Source organism: Acinonyx jubatus, chromosome X (assembly GCF_027475565.1).
Source record: "Acinonyx jubatus isolate Ajub_Pintada_27869175 chromosome X, VMU_Ajub_asm_v1.0, whole genome shotgun sequence".
Taxonomy (NCBI): Eukaryota; Metazoa; Chordata; class Mammalia; order Carnivora; family Felidae; genus Acinonyx; species Acinonyx jubatus.
In genome coordinates, this window is record NC_069389.1 from 9783032 (window position 1) to 9804962 (window position 21931).

At 46.7% G+C, this 21931-nt stretch overlaps 1 long non-coding RNA gene across 1 annotated transcript in view; it reads left to right on the top strand.

Moving 5' to 3' along the window:
• The window catches only part of LOC113597709 (uncharacterized), a 212918-nt gene extending 191250 nt beyond the window's left edge, over nt 1-21668 (top strand). Inside the window, exons 3-4 of the long non-coding RNA XR_008290008.1 lie at nt 14003-14132; nt 17603-21668. This is a non-coding gene — a long non-coding RNA (uncharacterized LOC113597709). The remainder of the gene's footprint in view (nt 1-14002; nt 14133-17602) is intronic.
• The last annotated feature ends 263 nt before the right edge of the window (nt 21669-21931 follow it).

Here is a 21931-nt window from a genome sequence, read left to right on the forward strand (position 1 = left end):
TAATGGGGAGAAGGCTCTAGATTATAGTTAAATACAGGGGCGCCTGGGTGGCACAGTCGGTTAAGCGTCCGACTTCAGCCACGTCACGATCTCGCGGTCCGTGAGTTCGAGCCCCTCGTCAGGCTCTGGGCTGATGGCTCAGAGCCTGGAGCCTGTTTCCGATTCTGTGTCTCCCTCTCTCTCTGCCCCTCCCCCATTCATGCTCTGTCTCTCTCTGTCCCAAAAAATAAATAAACGTTGAAAAAAAAATTAAAAAAAAATAAATACAGAGCGCTGAAACTGATTTAAAAAAAAAAAAACAACTTTCAATAACCCAATTCAGGGACTACCAAGGATGCCTCCTGGAAAGAATTTTGCATTAAGCGTTCATATCAAGAGAAAGACCCACATCCATTTATCTGACACATTCAACTCACGGCATTATTCCTCTTTCTCCTAGGGGAAAGATTGTATAATCGAAAATACCATAACAAATGGAAGTAGCACACTTCGAGTAAATTGCTGACCTGATGTGAATTTTTGCAAACATTTCTTAGATGCAAACCTAACGGCTTTTTTCCATATTAATGCTATTCAAATACACTCATTGCCAAGACTGGACTATATTGCTAAGAATTCGTAACCAACTCAAGGCTTTGGAGTTTGAAATCTGCTTTTTCAATATTGGAGATAATTCACCGGTTGCAACGTCTTTGCCTTATTATTCCTTTCATGGAAAGGCCATTCCAATCAACCGGACAATCTTGTTAGAATACAGCTTGAGAGGGAGGAAAGATTTTTCTCTTCATCACCAAACAGTCCTAGGATCAAATTTCTAACTTTGGAAATGGAGATAAAAATAAAGGTCAAACGAATTAAAATGTCCTTGAGCCAGAAAGTCAGATAGGGTGGAGGGGAGCATGTCATTGGATTTATTTTGCTTCAGTTCGGATACCATAAGCAAACTCCGGCTCCTCAGAGGCCTCGTTAGGGAAATATCCCAACCTAGAGACCATAGAGAACTGAACGAGGCCACAACAATCCCCCGTCAGTCCACTGTCGAGGAAACTGCTGACCTAGTGAATTTCTAGAATGGATAAGCAGTGTAGTCAGAGAAAACTGCCCTACGCATAGACAACGAGCGTCTGACTTTCCTCATGAGGAATCACATCAGTCAAGCTCCTGATTAAACGGATCCTGCATTCCTACTAGGTCTATTAAACCAAGGACTGTGCTCTTGGTTCCGGGGCACCCGACCGTGATGCCAGATCCCGCCAGACCAAGGCACACACTGGACGGTGTACTCTAGAACATTTTCATCATAGCCACGGGTTCTGTCGGACGAGGCTGTTCTAAGTGCAGAGCCAATGAGAAAAATTAATCAAGATTAATGGTATGGTTTCAGAAACATTGCTTGAAATAACAGACAAGCTTTTAAGTGCTTTCAATTATACGACATCTTAGAAACGAAACAGAATGTTCTGGCGGCTGAGAGAAGACAAATCGGGAGGTGAAGGCTGCATCTAATGATAGAACTTAGAGGGTATTTTTCCAAAGTTTGAAAATGTACTCAACAAAAATGCCTGGCTCTTCCCCATACTCGATACCGTGCGAGGTATGCATTCACAACCGAAGAGACGTACACGCTAGCCTCCTGGTGTCAAACAGACCTAAAGAAGGTCAAAGTCAAACGAAGAGATACAGGTGGGCAATATGATTGATCGATACCACACAGGAGACCCTCCAGGTGTGCACAGGTTCTCTGGACCCCTTCTCAGGAACGGGGTGTTGACCACCCCCCCCACCCCCACCCCCACCCCCACCCCACCCCTCCACCCCCGGCTGTTGGGAGTGTTGCCTCCTAATGGCTTTCAGCTGACGCCCTCCCCAGCAGGCTAGCCCACTGGATTGGCGATGTTTTCGCCTAGAAAATCTACCCCAAATGAAGGATCTCTCTCCTTCTTTGTCGCCTCCCAGAATGTTCAGTAGACACAAGCCATCGGGCAGCCATAAGAGCACAGAGAAAATTCAAGGGAAGCAGTGACTAATGTTTCAAGGGGGGGGGGGGGCGGAGGGAGTCTTGGTCACAGTAACGCAGGTTTTTCTTATTTGATGTATCTGCTTTGCGAAGCGTGGGGCTTGGGGTTGCCAAGGAAAATCCCACGTGGGCTAGAAAAAGGCTAGAGGTTCAGCTGAGATGGCTAGAACAAGGCACCCTTATCCCCGTGACGGACAAAGGCCTTCCTCGAAGGAAAGCAGGACGCCGATTCTGGCGCCGTTGGTTCGCGCGCCGGTGAGGACAAGAAGTCAAGTCAGGTTACCGGCCTGAGCGTGTTCGTCCGTAGAGCCGGGAATCCTGCTGCAAGTTCGACTGCGGTTCCTCCTCTGTGCCTCCGTGGGCAACGAACCTGAACTTGGAACTCGAGGAAACGGCATGTTCTTCGGGACGCAGGTAAGGATTCCCGGGAGACTCGTGCGTGCACCAAAGTCTGAGAAGCAGTGTTCTCATCCGGTGGTTCTCAAAGTTGGACGTTCAGCAGAATCAGAAAAGCGATCTGTTAGGCTGCGGGCTGCAAGGGCGCAGCCCCGGGCTTTTGGAAGCGAGGAGGTCTGAGATGGGGCCCGGAGAGCTTGCGTTTCAGGCTGGTGCTGTGAGGGGCGCACCCTTGAGTAGCACTGCTGTAACTCGTTCTCCTCATTCACCGGGGAAAGAGGCTTCCTCTCTGAGAGCCCACGGGTTTGCAGAGTCCTGGGGGGCACCAAGTGCACAGAACGTGCATTCACAGTGAACTTGCCTCCCAACCCAGGGTTCACGGGGAAATAGACACGGCCCGAGAGGAGAGAAAGGGTTCCTAGACCTGAGGGCTTGCTTACCTGACTTTGTCATTGTTTTGGATATTCACGCCGAGGTTCTGCTTGAATTCTCGAGGGGGTGGGGGGCAGGAGAGGACTACGGCAGAGAAGGGATGAAAGCAAAAGCCACGCAGGGGATAGAGAGTCCAACAGGGGGAACTGGGTTCTGTGAGACCGCATGGCCCAGCCGAGCTCCCACCGCAGAAGGCAGCCCCCTCAATGTTCCGGTGCCGGGTTCTTTGCGAACAGAGTACTGTTTGGGAATCCTTCCCATTTGTAGTTCTTTTATTGTACGGACCAAAGGGATCCTTCCTGAACATTCTCCTGAACGCCATCCCTCCCCCTTAAGTTTATGGCTAATTTTGTCGTTGAGCTTTCTCTTGGTCACCTTGTTCTTTCCTTGAAGCCGAGGAAGGCTGGACTCCCATAAACAAGCCATCATCCCAAGTACGGTGGCTGCAAGATTTACACTGCCCGTTATCATGGCAATCAATACGGCGATACTCACTTTATAGCTGGAAGAAGTTCAGAGATGGGGAGTAATTTATCCAAAGTCATAGCCTGTCCGGGTTGGGGATATGCTTAAAATTTCGATCCCCAGTCTGAAGCCTCTTGATAGGAAAGAGAGACATAAAAATGATGAGTTCCAAGGAAGAGCTAGATTTTACACTTTGAGACTTGATTCCTTTCTCTGGCTGTATTTTCTCCTCCCTGGCCCCCAAGCACTGACATCTGGATATAGCGGCATTATGTCCATGAAAACAGAAGCAACTTTGGGGGAAGTGGATCTCAGGCCTTAATCACAAGCCCCACTTGTGAGAATTAGGCGTCCAGTTCAAGACCAGGCAGAGCCCCTTCGGACGGGTCCACAACTCATCTCATTTAACGAATGACGGATCTCAGAAATTTGCCTCCTCCTGCTCCAACCCCCAGATCCGTGTCAAAATTCAGTGCAGTGGGACAATCAAACGGTGACCACCTCTATGCAGGAGAGGGTAGCGATTTGGGGCTGGGAAGGAAGGAGCCAGGCGGAATTTTCTGGAGTGAAAGTAAGCACCCTTTTCACGGAGGTTTAGTATGCATTTGTCAACGCTCGTGGAATGGTACATTGAAGATTTTTGTGTTTCCTTATATGTTCATTCTACCTGTAATAAAACCTTGGCTCATGAAACAGACTCCCTGGGAAAACATTTGGGACAGTGATAGGGTTAAGAGCTAAAAGCTGTTAAGTTTTGCCGTTTTCAGCTCTGTCATTATCTTCACCAACCAAGAGGGGGTCGGGTGGAAGTTCTTAGAAGCCAAAACGTACGTGTATCTCAAGTAGAGGATGTATGTTCTGGGGCAATTGTCTTTCTGCTGGAACTGCCGGGAAACCAGATCTTTGCCCTGGATGGAGAAGCTTTCCTTCGGCAGTCAAGCCTCGTGGAAAAATAGCCGCTAGGGTTGTGGTTGTATGTGGAGGACTTGTAGGAACTCGGTCGTGACTCTCCTGGAGGAGACCCCACGCATCTCCCGGTCCCTGCTGCCTTCCCCTAAGTCAATGTAGAAATGGGTCAAACCCTGGTGGTGGGGGCGGGGGGGGGGGCCTGCTTCAAGACAAAATCCATTACATTATGGGTTGGGGGAGAATTATAAAAGCACGTGGGTAAAGAATAAACGTTATTAAAATTGTTTCCTTTGAGAGTCGTTACCCTTCTGTTCCCTCCTTGACCATCCCTCTCCTTCCCCAGTTTACCAACGTGATTTGCTTCTTTTATTATCATGCAATATTTCAAGTCTTTGGCAGATTACTTCTTTTTTGTTGTTTAAACTAATTTCTACCCCCAACCTGGAGCTCGAACTTACAGTCTCAGCATCGAGAGTCGCGGGCGCCACTGTGACTCAGCCGGGTGCCCCAGATCACTTCTTTCTCAAGATTGCAAATGTGTGTTGCTTTGTGATCAGTGATTACTAATAACTGATGAATCAATGAATCCTCCTATGAACGTTTGCCCTTCTGAGTTTTTCCTCACCTTTATGCTGTATGTACTTGGAAATAGGCATTTGGACATGATAAATGGTAATTAGATACCACTCTTACCTTCCTAAACAGGTGCACGTATCTGTATGAGTGACTGCTCTTAGCTTTTGTGATTTATAATTTATACCGATTTTTTACGTAAGAGCGTTGTCATTAAAATAATTGAGATATATCTGCTTTTCTGTCTCTATAGACTCTACAGTCCAGTTGCTTTATAGTGTATTTTTTTTCAGCTTTATGGAGATGTAATTGACATATAACGTTGTAGGAGTGAAGTGAAGTAATATTATGTGAAGTGAATACCCCATGATATTGTGAAGTGATTACCCCGGTAATGGTAGTTAACACCTCAGTCAGTTCACATAATTACTTTTTGTTGTTGTTCTTGTAATGAGAACACTCAAGATCGACTCTCGTGTGGTACGTTAGATCCCAGAACTTTTTCACCTTGTAACGTAAGTGTGTACCCTTTGACCAACATCTCCCCATTTTCTGCACCCCCTCACCCCTGGGAACCACCACTCTCCTCTCTGTTTCTGAGTTTGACGTTTTTAGATTCCACACGTGAGATCATACAGTATTTGTTTTTCTCTCTCTGACATATTGTCCTTAATATGATGACCTCAAGGTCCATCCATGTGGTCACAAATGGCAGGATTTCCTTCTTTCTCATGGCCGAATATTCCATTGTGCGTGTATATATATATCATATATCCATGTGGATATATGGGTACGTGTGTGTGTGTATATTATTATTTTTTTTTTATATTATATGTCCACAGAGAAACATGTTGTTTATCCGTTCATTCAAGCAGGGAAACTTAAGTACTTAAGCTGTTTCTGTACCTTGGCTATTGTGAATGATGCTGCGGTGACCATAGAAGCTCAGATCTCTCTTTGAAATCCTGATTTCATTTCCTTTGGGTATATACCCAGCAGCGGAATTGTTGGGTCACATGGCAGTTCTATATTTCATTTTTTGAGGAACCTCCCAACTTACACGCCCACCAACAGTCCACGAGGGTTCTCTTTCCTCCACATCCTCCCCAACACTTGTTATCCGTTGTCACTTTATTTATTTTTTAAGTTTATTTGAGAGAGAGAGAGAGAGAGAGAGAGAGCATGAGCCAGGAAGGGGCAGAGAGAGGGAGTAAATCCCAAGCAGGTTCCACACCCCCTGCTGAGCCCAGTGTGGGGCTCAATCTCCTGATTGTGAGATCATGACCTGGGCCAAAATCAAGAGTTGGACGCCTAACCAACTGAGCCACCCCGGCGCCCCATCTCTTGTCTTTTTTGATAGTAGCCCTTCTAACTCGTGTCAAGTGATATCTCAGTGTGGTTTTGATTTGTATTTCTCCCAATGATTACTGATGTTGAGCCTCTGTCGGCCGTTTGTATGTGTTCTTTGGAAACATGACTACTTGGGTCCTCTCTTTGTTTTTTTGATGGGACTGTTGGTGTTTTGCTCTTGAGTTGTAGGAGTTCCTTATAAGTTTTGGATATCAACCTCATGAGACTATCAGCAATTTCAAATTTTGAAAATGGAAATCTTTATTTGTGGTGTAAGTCAGTGATTCGCAAACATTTTGGTCCTGGGAGTCATTTAGTCTTAAGAATGCTTGAGGACGCCATGGGGCGCCTGGGTGGATCAGTTGGTTGAGCGTCCAACTTCAGCTCAGGTCATGATCTCACGGTTTGTGGGTTTGAGCCCCGCTTCGGGCTCTGGGCTGACAGCTCGGAGCCTGGAGCCTGCTTCTGATTCTGTGTCTCCTTCTCTCTCTGCCCTTCCCCTGCTCATGCTCTGTCTCTCAAAAATAAATAAATGTAAAAAAATAAAATTAATTAATTAAAAAAAAAAAAAGAATGCTTGGGGACTCCAGAGAGCTGGTGTTTGTGTGGGTTTTCTCAACTGATATTATCATGGTAGGAACAAAGGTAGAGAAAAATTTCTAAATACTGATTTATGAGCTTATTTAAAATAACAATAACAAAGCCAGTATATGTTAACATAGCACATTTTAATGAAAGTAACCGTTTTCTAAAATAAAAAAATGAATTTCTTGTGAAAATGACACCGTTATACATTTTTGCAATCTCTTTAATGTCTGCCTTATTAGAAGCAGCTGGATTCTCATACTTGCTTCTGTATTCAATATATTCTGAAACATTGTTTTGATTAGGAAATATGGAGAAAACTCAGCCTCACACATATATGTATTTGGAAATGGGAGGAATATATATATAAAGTTTATTTATTTATTTTGAGAGAGAGAGCAAGGGAGGGGCAGACAGAGAGAATCCCAAGCAGGCTCCAGGCGTCAGCGTAGAGCCCAACGTGGGGCTTGATCTCACGAATGGTGAGATCATGACCTGAGCCGAAATCAAAAGTTGGATGCTTAACTGACTGAGCCACGCAGGCACCCTGGGAGGAGTATATTAATAGCTTTTTCAGGTAGTTGTAGATATTCCTTTTTGGTACTTTACCAAAGTTTGAAAAGTGGTCGTTTCTTGAAGAAAATATGCATCATGAGATTTGAGACCATAATAATGAAGTTTTCGTGCTCTTCCGTTAAAGTTCATTGGGTTATCTTACGTTTTGAATGAATATTTTTCCCATGCATGGTTTTGTAGCATCGTGTGTTGATCATTAGGGAAATCCTGTCTCACTGAGCTATGCAGGTCTTCCTAACGCAATGTAAAATAAAATCACACTACTCCTCAGCTCTGAAAAGTCACTGGCTTTCAGTTAGACTTTCAAGTTACAACGGTACCGCGCGAAAGCAGCAGCTTATTGACCCTGCAACTCCAACTTGGCACTTGAAACAGTCACTGAGCGCTTTTCCTTGAGACGATGGATGATTTAGACATGCTTCTCATTTTGTCTCACAGAATTTTAGAAGATAAGTACTCGAGGCTTGAGATGCAATGCAATAGTAAGCAAACACAAAGCCTTTGTCCTTAGGGAATTTCTATTCTACTGGGTGAGACAAACTGTAATCCAACACCTGCTAACTGTAAATGTATGATTGTCATAAGTGCCATGAGATCCACACGAGGGGCAGTCGGCTTAATCTGTGGGTGGGAGGTTAAGACACAGTATTCCTGAGGACATAATGTTCGCCTTAAAACATCAAGGCTCAATAGGTGTGAGCAGGTGGGAGAGGGGGTGATAGTGTTTTGGCAGAAGGACCTGCATGTGCAAAGGTCCTGAGGCAGGAGGAAGCTTGACATGTTCCAGAAATGGGAAACAGATCTGAACAGGAGGATGATGGGAAATAATGCCAGCATGGAAAGTATAGACCAGAATATATCATAGTCTCGACGAACATTGTGGCTTTTGTGCAGAGAACAAAAAGGTGCCACGGATGTGTTTCTAGAAAGGGTGGCTTAATCAACTTGGCAGTATAAAAAGATCACCTGGGCAAGCGGTGCTGAGAATCAACGGATGATGTTGGAGGGTTAGGCCGATGAATGCAGGGAACCATTTTTCAGATGAGGAAGCTCAGAAATATTGACGTTTGCCAAAAATCACACTACTCCCGATCTCAAAACTGGGATTTTCACACTGTCTTTTCCTTTATTTTTTTCCAGCTTTATTGAGGTACGACTGACAAATAAAATGACAATATATTGAGCCACACTATTTTTTTCTTCAAGAACTGAATGATATTTCTGATACAGAGGCTTCCGAGGTTGGGGGGGCGGGGTCATGGACCCTTCTGGGATTCTGCCGACAGCTCCTGTCCTTCTCCCTAGTTTGTACACACACAGAATTGAGACCCCATTTCTAGAGGCTTTTCAGGTCTTTTGAAACCCACCCAGAGATTGCTCAAGATCATTTGAAACCCAAGGTTAACTAGGCTTATCCTCAGGCCTTTCAAAGCTCTTGCTGGCATTAAGTCTGGTCACTGGTGGATTTTTTAATAATCAGCGAAATAACTAACCACTGCAGATTTCCAGACTAAAAATTGGTTGCTCTTCGTAGAATTACCATGTAACCCAGCAATTCCCCGCCCCGCCCCCCAGGTGTGTGTCCAAAAGAATTGAAAACAGGCATTGAAACAAAAACTTATCCACGCGTGTTCGGAGCAGCACTGGTCACGATAGCCAAACAGTGGAAACGACCCAAATGTCCGTCGATGGATGAATGGAGAAACAAATGGCGGTCTAGTCATACGGTGAAAGGGTTTGGCAGTAAAAGGGAATGAGGTCCTGATGCGCGCTACAACATGGATGAATCTTGAAAAGTAGACAGTAATATAAGGGCTTTTTAAAGACTTTAAATCCTACACACCGTTCGTTGAATGTTCTCTTCCCTTAGCTGCTCTGGGTCTGTTATTTCTACCTTGTTGACGACAGCAGTGGTTCTCAAAGGTGGGGGCAGGGAGGTGGGAGTGGGTTGTTGTGACCTCCCGGTGGGCCTTCAGCAACGTCTGGAGACAGCTGGGTCTCCGTAGACAGAGGCCACAGATGCTGTTAAATGTTCTATGACGCACAGGACAGCCCTCACGGCAAAGAGGGATCTGAGCTCAAATGTCCATAGTTGCTGAGGTCGAGAAGCTCAGGATTATAGCATTGATGCCATAGGACTGAAAACGCCAATAACTACTCATGCAGACAGCTCCCATTCTCTTGGTCTCCGTGGCTTGTGATGCCAAATGCTGAAACAGCCAGCCCCAAGGAGAGGGTTCTGGAACTCTATAGGGAAATCAAAGACCTCAGCCTTGTAACTTATGCCACAGAGGCTATATCCCATAAGGTCCCGGGGCGTGTACATGTCACGGAACTACAAAATGGAAGTGAACCCCTCCATGTCTGGCCCCATGGTATCTACACGCTAGCCTGCCTGGCAAGGACGAGCAGGTACAGAATTAGAGTGTTTTTCACAGCATAAGAACAACGCGATCTATAAAGGAAAGAGACGAGCACATTTGTCTCCTTTTTCTTTACCATTTCATTTACTCTCACTAATAATTGCATCATCAGTGATTTCATTCTGAACCCGGGTTTATTTCTTGATGTTTTACATTAACCCATAGATGGTTGGTCCTTTCATCTTGCAAGGAAGACACGGGCTCTGTGGATCCGTTTCAGTGTCTTTAATAATATTCTAATATGGGTAAAAACAAATGCTTTTATAACAGGCATGATCTCGAATGGAAATAAGACCCTCCATCTAAAAAACTTTGTGACTGGGGCGCCTGGATGGCTTGGTCGGTTAAGCGTCCGACTTCGGCTCAGGTCATGATCTCACGGTCCGTGAGTTCGAGCCCCGCGTCGCGCTCTGTGCTGACGGCTCAGAGCCTGGAGCCTGTTTCGGATTCTGTGTCTCCCTCTCTCTCTGCTCCTCCCCTGTTCATGCTCCGTCTCTCTCTGTCTCAAAAATAAATAAACGTTAAAAAAAATTAGAAAAAAAAAGGTTATAAAAAACTTTGTGACTGTCTTTCCTGAAGGGGACACACACATGCTTGCGTAAGACTGCAACGGATTCTTAAATATTCTCCTTATTATCCTGCGGAGAGACGATGTGCTCCCAAACACCCTTAACCGTACTTACATTACTTTAGAAAATACCTTAGGGAAAACCTTCAGTAATTATTTACTTGCTGGAAGGTTTCCTTGCTGAAAAATTGTGCTTGGTCTCTCCCTAGCTGTCGAAAAATGTCACAACTAGGAGACATCATGTTGAACACATCGTTTGACAATTTGGAGGTCACATAGGGGAGGGGTTCATGATATAGTTGCTCTATAATGAGTTTGCCAAATGCATCTGTACCCGCCCCCGTGGTGTGAGGCCATCCAGAATAAATGGAGGACAGCGGGTGCTTGCTTATGCGAATTCACTCATACTGAACATGGCATGAAGTCAAATTCACATTTTTCTTTATCTTCGGGTCTGGCTAACCCTTTCTGATAACAGTGCACACGTCCATGAGGCCGCTGAGGCCAAGACTTCATATGTTTGTGATTAGGAGACGATTGCTACAATAGGAAGTGATGTATTTGAAAGAAATTAACAAACACACACAAGGGTGGGTGTGAGCTTCTCAGCATGGAAACATCTGCTCCAAACCTTTCTGAGCTAGGAAGAATGTGGGGACCAACCATATGGTTCTCATGGAAAACGCTTACCTCGCAATCTTGACCTAAGAGATGGTGTCTGGACAGAGGAGGAAACAGAAGTGGCCTTGGAATTGCATCCTTTTAAAAACAAAACAAAACAAAACAGAAGCCGTGTCCCTATGCTTTTGTAAAGCGTTTCTTCATAGCATAAAAATTCCCCAAATATCCTCTGCGTGTTTATTTTTTTAACTCCTTACACAGTTTCCCCATGGTTAGTATCTTTCATGACTGCGGCATTTTTTGTCAAAATGCAGAAACCAAAATTGGCACATTATAATTTAATCAAACCCCAGACTTTATTTGAATTGCATTTTTTCTGTAACGTCTTCTCTCTATTCCAGGATCCCATCCAGGACACTAAATTGCATTTAGTCCTTTAGTTCTTCTCCTCTACCTTCTTGGCTTTTGATGAGACCATAAGTTGCAAAATAGGCTCTTAAGAAGTCCTTCTAAACATACCAGGGCCAACATTTCATTTGTGTCTATTGTAAGGAAGAACAAAAACACCTTTACCCCCCAGGTTCAGCAGGTGGGTCCCTGGAAATGAAACCGAGAAAAGACAGATTAACAAGAGAAACACCGAGGTTATTAACATGAGCAGAGTGAATATACGTGGAAGAAATTCAGTGAGAACTCAAAGTGGTGGTTAGGACTCGGGCTGGTATAACACCTTAACGAGAGCAATAGATTTGTAGCAAAGTGACAAGACAAAAATAAAACGGTCTTGGGCTTCTCGGGGTGTCACGCCATGGTAAAGCAAATATATGGGGGGAACTAATGGATGAAAATGGTTACTTAGTGAAGTTTGTTACATATAGATTCCTCTCATCTCTGGGCTGAAAGGAGTGTAGAGTTGTCCCGGTTATTAGGAGTCTAAGAATTGTCCTCCTTGGGGCACCTGGGTGGCTCAGTCGGTTGAGCGTCCGACTTTGGCTCAGGTCACGATCTCACGGTTCGTGAGTTCGAGCCCCGCATCAGGCTCTGGGCTGATGGCTCAGAGCCTGGAGCCTGCTTCTGATTCTGTGTCTCCCTCTCTCTCTGCCCCTCCCCCATTCATGCTCTGTCTCTCTCTGTCTCAAAAATAAAAAAATAATAAAAAAAAAAGAATTGTCCTCCTCTTCCTGGTATGAGAGAGAGAGAAAAAAAATAATAATCTTATGCTGAAGTGGTATATTTTGAGGAGGCATATTCTGATCCTCTATACTATAATTCAAAAAACAAACAACAAACAACAACAATTTTAAAAACCCAATCAAAAAAACCTTGGAAAATTAAAAAAATTTAGCCATTGCTATTTTACCTACATAAAATCAGTCATCCTCCATTTGTTAAATTTATTTTCTATGATTTGATTGGTTATTCAGGCATAACTCATATCGGGATCTATCTCATGAGTCGGAACAAGAGGTCATCAGGCAATAGGAAGGACTAGACTAGGACAAGCAAGGTATTAGACTTCTGGACTGGGAAAGAGCAGAAGTTTGGACCAGACCATGCTTAACTATACGAGGGGAAGTTCAGAGAGCTGGACAACTATGTCCAGAAAGCTGGACCATAGAACATGTGTGAGACCTGAGACAGATGGCATCAGAAATTAGAGCAAATACGGGCCCCTGGGGGGGCTCAGTTGGTTTAGCGTCCGACTTTGGCTCGGGTCATGATTTTGCGGTTTGTGAGTTCCAGCCCCGCGTCGGGCTCTGTGCTGATGGCTCAGAGCCTGGAGCCTGCTTCGGATTCTGTGTCTCCCTCTCTCTCTGCCCTTCCCCTGCTTGCGCTCTGTCTCTCTCTATCACACAAAAATAAAATTTAAAAAAAACAGTAAAAAAAAAATTGGAGCAAATAACAGGAATGTGGGGGCAAGGGTTGGGTGATGTGCGGGAGCCAGTCAGCGATGAGGAGGAGGTTGGACAGAAAGAGCAGGAAAGACATCAGCCTGGGCTCCCACTGCCTGTGAATCAGAGGCAGGATCCTGGTGCGAGATCTGAGAGCTCAGGTTCTCAGCTGTATCGCAGCAGGACTTGGGCATACGGGGACTCCCCAGGAGCAAGATACCGGGCATACCAACGTAGAAAGGTGAACACAGAGATGCTGTTAAATATCCTACAATGCACAGGACAGCCCTCACAGCAAAGAGCTATCCAGCCCCAAGTCTCGTCGGCGCCAAGGTTGAAACTCTGAGTTAGGGTTAATGATTACTTATTTTCCTGTTCAGGGAGAATTGAGCATCTTTTGTTTGGTAGGGATGTTAATTCAACCTCCAGTTAACCTGAGTTCGGACCTTACCCTTACCTCCTCCTAAGGTCGTTCGGCACAGAGATCAGTGGCATAACATTACACGATCAGGTGTGGGCAACACACAGCTATGGAGACCGAACAAAACGATTCAACTTGAACTCCAGCTCCTAACGGGTAGAGGGGGGCCCTGAGGTGGGAGGACCACAGTGAAAGAGAACCTACCCGTGACATGGAGACGGGAAGCTCACCATTTCTAGCCACAAAGCAAGAGCCAAGTGGATACAGTCCGCCCAACCGGGGTAGGCGGGAGAAAACCCAAACCCAAAGGGTGGTGATGTGAATACCAGCCGAAGCGTCCATTGCACAGCGGGGAAGGGACGCCAGAAAGACCAGGATCCAGGGTTTGACGAGCCCCGGGGAGCCATGGGATAAAATGGCGTTTGTGGTCTCAGGGGCATTGTGAAGCATGTTTAAAAATATATTTCCACAATGTGATGTGTGATAAAGAGTGAAACATTCCTAACGACAACCACAACCCCGACCCCCACGAAAGAAGAAGCCTCGGCCTCCCAGCCCTCTGGGTGACTAACCCAGCCTGGATTTTCTGGACCATTCCGTAGGCCCCAAGGACAAGAAAGCACTGATGGAAGAAGGAGAGAGTCAAGGATGTGAGAGTCTATTCTTTGTCACTGGTCAGAAACATAAATAAATAAAACCCTCAAAAACGATAGTACCACGTACCGATCATGGCACAAAAGAGTTTACGGTTTCCTTAAACTCCTTGTTTCGCAGGGGAAGGACCCGAGCCCTCACGACAAGGTGAGTAGACGGTGGAGCCAGATGAAACCCAGGCCATGCGATTCCTAAGCATAACCTCTACCCGTGGATGTATTCAGAAGACGGAACAACGGAGCAGCACAAGGTAAGATCAGTCAGAACGTGATGGCCCTTGAGCGGAGCCGTCCTGCAGACCCTTGCCGGGCGAGGCCGGCTGTATCACAAGAGGCTAGCACAGTGACCGAGGGAGGGGAACACCACAGTTGCTCAGGACCCTGTTTACTGACTATGTGCTTATACACTACCCGGCCCTGCAGTTCTGCCCTCGGGCCCTCAAGCGTCGGATCAGACGTGTACTTGTGCATGTGGGCCGAGAGCCACGTTGTTCCCACCTGGTCTCGTCCGAGGCCGCCTTCCTGCGAGGTCCTGTTTCCGCCTGTCACATAAAACATGGACAATTATTTCCAGCACAAGCTGACTAAGAGCGAAGGAGAAGCCAGATTGTCTGCTCCCTCGAGCATTTGTAGGCAGACAACGTTTAAATAGAAGCACACACGTGGGGTTCTGACAGCTGCACTGGGACAGTGAGTTCCGGTCTGACGTCCCTCTAGAAAGAGAAACTCAGGCTACTGTCTTGCCTCTTGAAAAGCGGTGGGGGTGGGATTCGGCTGCTTAGGGAAAAAAAGCTGGTCTCTCCGTCTCATGTAAAATCACAAGATCATGGTGTAAATTCAGGGGCGCCTGGGTGGCTCAGTCGGTTGAGCGTCCGACTTCGGCCCAGGTCACGATCTCGCAGTTCGTGAGTTCGAGCCCCGCGTGGGGCTCTATGCTGACGGCTCAGAGCCTGGAACCTGCTTCGGATTATGTGTCTCCCTCTCTGCTCCTCCCCCGCTCACGCTCTGTCTCTCTCTCTCTCTCTCTCTCAAAAATAAATAAACATTAAAAATAAAATAGTCATAGATTGCCCTCCTCCAGTCTGGCTGCCTCACTTCTGCTGAGTGCAGACTGGCAGAAGAAAGCTATCTATTTGGCCTTAGGCTGGAGGACGCCACTGACAGAATGGAAAGAAATGCCTCTCACCCCTAGAGTCACCTTCCAAAGATTTTGATAATCGATCTGCGGTGTGGCCTGGCAACGAGATTCACATCTCCCCCGATGATTACAATGGACAGCCCAGGATGGGGATCACTCATCTAGGGGGCTTGGCAGGACCTTTGCAGGGACCTCTGATGCGCAGAGGGGATTGATGTTTTGTCACATTCTGGCTTGGCCATGCCAGACCCCAGAGAGGAACCCACACCTTGGGCTAGGCGGGAGGGTTGGGGAAGCCCGGACCTCTCTGTGTCTGAAGGGTTCCAGTAGAATTGTGACATGACAGAGCGAACGCTTTCCTGGCTGGCCTTGAGCTGGTGTATGCACAAACCCTTCAACAGTCACAGAATTATACAAAGGAAGATGTAATGACTCTAAGTCTCCTATGTTTTCGTGCATACCGCAGTCCTGCACATCTTGAACCTTGCTTGACGCTGGGATTTTCTGGGGCCATTTTCTGTCTGGTGCCATGTGCCAGTTCTCAAACTATCACGTGCATGCCAACCCCACCCCCGGGGCTCCTATTAAAATGTCGATCCCGAGTCAGTAGATCCGCGTGCAGCCTGAGATCCTCCATTTCTGTGTTTTGAGCATCGCGGGTGATTCCGAAGCTTCTTCTACAACGAAAGCACCAAGCATCGAAATCCGGCCATGCTAAGCCCCACTGGCCTCCTCCCATTTGTAACCTGCCGCCTCCAATCTGTTGGGGGTTGAAAACAGAGTCTGAAATTAGAGCTGCCGAGAGTAAGAAGCCCTCGATTTTTCTTCCGCCTACACTTGCTTCCCCATAGCGTCTCCCGCCATCCCTGTTCGGATCAAATCTGGTCTCCCAACTCCTCACTCCCCAGTTCGAAGACTCTGCCACCCAGTTGCCCCCTCACCACGGCTGCCAGGCTGTTGAGCGGGATCTCAAACTTAACACGCTCAAAGCAGGACTCTTGACGCACCCCCTCCGGGCCCTCCTTGTGCTCCGCCAGTTTGTCCTCCGATAGCCTACGTGCCAACGTGTGGCACCAAGGGCCAGCCACCTAAGAGCCATATTGGGTGATCTTTTCCACACCCCCCTCCCTTTCCAGTCCATCAGCTGGCCCTGGCGGCTCTCTCTTTCTCTCTCTCTCGCTCTCTCTCTCTCTCTCTCGGAACATTTCTCCAATCTACCCATCCCTCTGTTAAAAAATGAAATTCAGCGGAGTCAATTTTAAAGACCTTATACTTCGTTCGGTGATATTGATTGATGACTCATCGAATAAGCAGCATCCCTTCTAGCAAATAGAATGGAACTCCGGGAGAGAGCCATACAATATGAGAGACTTTTATAGGTAGAAGGGGCGGGACAAGGAAGTTACTAGGGAAGGGAGGATTGTGTCGGGCGAATCGCCTTCCTTTGAGGAGCCGCAGGGGTCCATCAGGCAGTTCCCTTACTAGTACGGACCAGGTTGTTCCAGACTGACTGGCTTGAGATTCCACTCCTGGGACAGATTGAAACTGTAAGTAAGCTCGGTATTAAGTCTCAGTTTGGTGATGTGGGCTTAGCACAAGTGACTCCATTTTGGACCTGTTGCCTCCCTTTTAACATCTCTCGTTCCCACTGCTGAAGTCCCTGTCTAGGCCATCACCCCTTCGCCCCTGCCTGGACTAGTGCAGGATTTATCTGGTCTCCAATCTCTCCTTGGGGCACCAGAGTGGCTCAGTCAGTTAAGCGTTGGACTCCTGACCTCAGGGTTCCGAGTTCGAGCTTCGCATTGGGCTCTGTGCTGGGCCTGAAGCCTATTTAAAAAAAAAAAAAAAAATCTAGAATCTCTTCTTGTCTCTTTTCCTCAAAGCGGTGCAACAGTTCCCGGTTGGAATTAGAAGCTGGTAAGTTCGTGACAGATTCTGAACTGGGGGCGATTTTGCACACCTACCCACACCCCGCCCGGAGACAATGTTTGCAGACATTTTTGGTTGTCATCACTGGTGGGGGGGCGGAGGGGGGTTGGTTACTGGCACAGGGATAGCCCACTGATGCCAAAGGATGTCCGGTCCCAGAGGTCAGTCGTGCAGAGGCCGGGAGACCCTGGCCCGAGGTAAGTGGTACCCAAAGACACTGTGCCGAGAGCCTTGTGTGCTGCCACCACGGAAGCAGGCGTAACTAGGTCACTCAGAGTTTGTATAACATCGAACAGATGAACAGCAGAGCCCTGTGCGCTGAAGGGTTGTGGTTCCAAAGGTCCCGGGAGGGGGGCAGCCACTGAAGGCCCAGGCCGCTGGGCCGCTCGCTCGCTCACTCGTGGCTGCCCAGAGTCGCTGCAGGGAACAAAGGCCTCTGATTTTGGCCCCCAAGCTGTTAGCTTCAAGTGAAACGAGGATGATGTAGGCAAAGTGTTTTGATCTCTCACGAAAACTACGGAATTTTTCTGCTTCTGTTGAAACATCTCTTCCAATGACGTCTCAACAAGCTAACAAGGGCAACTTCGAAATGTGTGCCTTCTTCCACCTCGGGGAAAAAAAGAAAATGCGACAACAAGTGTTGTTCTTTTCCAGTTCGTTAAGCTAAACAGACCTGATAGAAGGCTGGCCCTTCCTGCTACTGAGGAATCCCATGGACTATGAATACAGCCACCAAAGAACTAATAGTTGCTAATTATCTCCCTCCACTGGCTTTCCTGGTAACCATTTTTAACTCAGGGTTTCCCTGATGGGGTAGGAAGCAGTCTGCGGTGGTTTACCAGAGAAGCCCTCGAATGCCCTCTCACTTGATAGGCAAAACCCAACCCTATCTTTGTCCCACGGGTTTCAGGAGCCCCAACGGTGATAAACGAAGCAACATGGCGGCGGTGCAGGGGGAAGGTTGGGACGCAGAGGACTCTGGGAGAGACACAAAACGGATGCTTACAGGACGCGGATATGTAGGGGTTTAGGATGTTGAAGGAGTTCTCAATTCTGGCTACAGGTTAGAATCCCCTGGAAAGTTTTTTGGTTTTGTTTTTTTAAGTTTATTTATTTATTTTGAGGTGGGGGGAGGGGTAAAGAGAGAGGGACAGAGAGAATCCCAAGCAGGTTCTGTGCTGCCAGCTCAGAGCCCGATGCGGGGCTTGAACACACGAACTGTGAGATCATGACTGAGCCGAAATCAAGAGCTGGATGCTTAACTGACTGAGCCACCCGGGCATGCCCACCCCCCCCCCTTTTTTTTTTTAAGTTTTATTTCTTTATTTTGAGACAGAGACAGAGAATCACCTAGAGAGCTTTGTAAAAGCACCGATGCCTGGGCCGGGCCCCACCCTTCGAGTTTGATGTTCAGCTGGTCTGGGGAAGGCCCAGGGCATTGGGATACTTCTCAAGGTTCCCAAGTGATTCCAAGGGACATTGAGGGTTGAGAAGAGGACTACTGCGCTAGGCTAGGATTTCTCCGCCACAGTGCTGGTGGTAGTTGGGGGCCAGATCGTCCTGTGTGCTGTAGAATGTTTAGCAGCATCCCTGGGCTCTACCCGCTAGAGGCCAGTGACATCCCCTCCTCCCAGCGAGACAACCAAAAACGTCGGCAGATATTACCAAATGTGAAATGTCCCCCAAGGGACCAAATCGCCGCCCCCACCCCACATCGAAAATCGCGGTCTTGGCACAGTTCGCTGGGGACTCCACAGGGGGTATGGTTGGGGGGTGTGGTTGGAAGTTCAGCTCTCTGAAATAAAAATCTAAGGATTGAAAGACCTGCTCAATGTCCCATCCTCGGCCTAGAGGTGGGGCCAGTGGTGACTCCATAACTCTACACTGAAATGCCTTTCCTCTTGATTATAGACGTACAAACTAAATTGGCCCCGTAATGATTTGTGGTCTATATACTGAATACATAAGCCCAGAGTCAAAATTGTTTATCTGACACTAAAGATCTGTCTCTGAAAGAAACAGAAGACAAATCATTCTCTCTCTAATCGCACTATGTGTTCCCAGAGGCAGGCCACCTCCCCTCCATTCCCTGCTGCTGCTGCTGGGAAAACTGTCCAGCTGTAGGCACTCCGACATCGTTGTCACTAGCCAGTAGTCACATGTGGCTTGTTCGGTTGAGGCTTACATTCATATAAATGAAATAAAAATAAAAGTTCAGTTTCTCAGTCATACCAGCCACATTTCGGTTGCTCAATAGTCAGGCATGGCTAGCGGCTACAAGATCTTAATCCAGATATAGAACATTCTCATGTATCAACGCAGGAAGTTCTATTGCACGGCACTGTTTGACCATAGAGCTTACGGTGAAGTTCTCATGTTTACACGTCTCTGTGACACGTCTCTACAAACAACCGATGCGTTCTCTGTTGCCCTGTGTAACTTGAATACCTAGCACACCCTTGTCACCTTTCATCTTAAGGCATCGTCCGTAAGTGTGTTTCCTGTGCCTAACGCAGAGCTCCTGAAGGTCAAGGAGCAAGGCTTCAGTCCTCTTTGCATCACCAAAGGCTGGCACGATGTAGGCGCCCACATCGAGAGCGAAATAATTAATCAACTAGCTAATGAATGAAGGCGGCTTGACAGACACATTTAACACCACAGAAGGTCCACCACCCACACCTCTGAAACTGACGGCACGTCTCTGGACTAAGGACATCTGCCTTTTCTTTTCTGAGCAGAATGAGCATATCTGGTGGCCTGCCAGGGCTGTTTGCTGGCCCAGAAGAGACATCCGTAGTCACAAAGAGGAAGACAGAAAAGAAAGAGGACATTTCGTTTTCCCCTATGAGGATTTCATCTCTTCTATCAGGTAAACAGAACTATCTCAAGAGGAGGAACATTTAAATAGTAAAACAAAACAAAAACAACAACAAAGGATCCGCTCAGTCGTATCCTACGCTTCCTTCCTTTTTCCTCGGCACCTGACACGGTGTCCAGCATGCAGCTGGTGCTCAGTTCACTCACCTCCTCCAGGAAGCCTTCCTTGACTTCTCTCAGCTGGTTTTACCCCTCTTAGGTGATCTGGAAATACCAGGTACACCTGCTTCATCATGTACGGGCCACACTGTATTACATACTATCTCTTTAACGTCGCTATGCTTTTCCCGAGGTCAGAAACTATATCTTACTGTTCTTTGAGTTTTCATGGCCTATTTGAGTATGTGGCACCGCGATAAATCTTTGATAGATAAATAAACCTTGGGCGGTGGGCAATCCAGGTTTTAAAGAACAGCACTGTTTCTTTGCAAAAGTTAACAGTATTAGGAATTTTTAGAATTTGGAATGAGGAGTGGGGAAAAAGTTATGGCTGTGAATTTCTTTGGATTAAAAAAAAAACCAAACAAACTCTTTGGCGTTGCTTGGCCTGAATAAAGCCACAATAATCATTAACTAATTCTGGAAAGCCGAGACAATTCTAGCAAAAGAATCCTTGCCAGGTTCCCTTTAAACCTGTTGATTTCGATCCAATGAATAAACATTGAAGACGCAGGGTGAGCCAAGAGAGAAAAAAGAAAATTCTCCTGCCGCTTAACATTTCCTGATTCTATGACCTTATGATTCCGAGCGCCTACATGAGGTATTTTTAAACCTTGGCAGTCACGTGGGGCAGATTTACAGGAAGAACAGATTTGCAGAGCTTGCGTGGATTTTTCTCGTCAAAGTTGCGCTGCAAACCGGTGCCACTGGGTCATTTGCAGATTCAGGCCACTGGTTTATGGCTTCACCCCGGGAGTGGACTGGGCAGTCAGGCACCCCCCGGGCAGCTCTCAAGGTGCGAGTTCTTTCTGTTGAACGTTCTGTCCACTCTTCTAGCAGCCAGATGGTTCATTGCCCTTCCTTAAGCGCAGGCACATTCGCAGAAAAGGTGTGAGGAAGGGCCCTGGAGAGCAGAGCCTCTGCTGAGCCCATGCTGTCCAGAAGTTGGGATTGTTGCAAGCCTTTTCAGCCACACAAAACCCTGGGTTTCTTCATTAACATATCAGAGGTGGCGCAGTGGTGGGAACTGACAGGGGCAACAAAGGACAGGGCTCGGTGGCATTATCTCATTGGTGCTTACGGAAGCAGAAAAAACGATCATCGGGCCGGGGCTGCAGTGATGGACAGATGCTGACATCTTTTCTTGGGTGACCAATGTCTCCGCGGCCCGCCCCCTCCCTCCACCTGCTCCGTACTCAACATTGCCCTTCCCCCTCCGAAGGCGCAGTTCCCAGACCCTGTACAAGGAAGAGCCGCGTCCCAATCCAAACCTCTCTCTGGCTGAAATGAAGACTTCTTTGGTTCGAAATGTCAGTAGCGCTGAGGCTGAGAAGCTCTGCTCTGTGGCCTTCTTTGTGAATACACTTTACAAATTCTTATCAAGACTAATTGCTCCTGACAAATGGGCACCTTGAGGGACTCGCGTTCCCATGCTCGCTGTATGAATTTAGAATATGGAACCGTTTTTGACAAAGAAACAGGACCTACATGATGATTTCTCATCTTTGGCTGTATCATTGGAAGATTTCATCGAAGCAGTGGGTGTAAAATTTTAGAAAATTGAGCACAGAGGGGTGAAAATTTTCCTTTATGCTCAGCTGAGTCTTAAATATACTCCAAATGGCATGAAATCTGATTAAAGGATCCTTCCTCCTCACTTGGAAATATTTATAACCTCTTAGAATATGACACATTGGGGTAAAATACACATTGTTCAAATGTGTATGCGTATTATATATATGTATAAAATTAAATTTTTATTTAAAATCACCCGTTGTAGTAGGTTTGTGTTATTTAATATCATGTTTTCCCGGATCAAAATTTTTTTCAGTTCAATATTTACGAATCAGAATATCAGTAATCTCATATACACATATATACATACGCATGTATAAATAGATATAGATGTGTAGAAAAACATACACAGTCGACCCTCGAACAATGTGG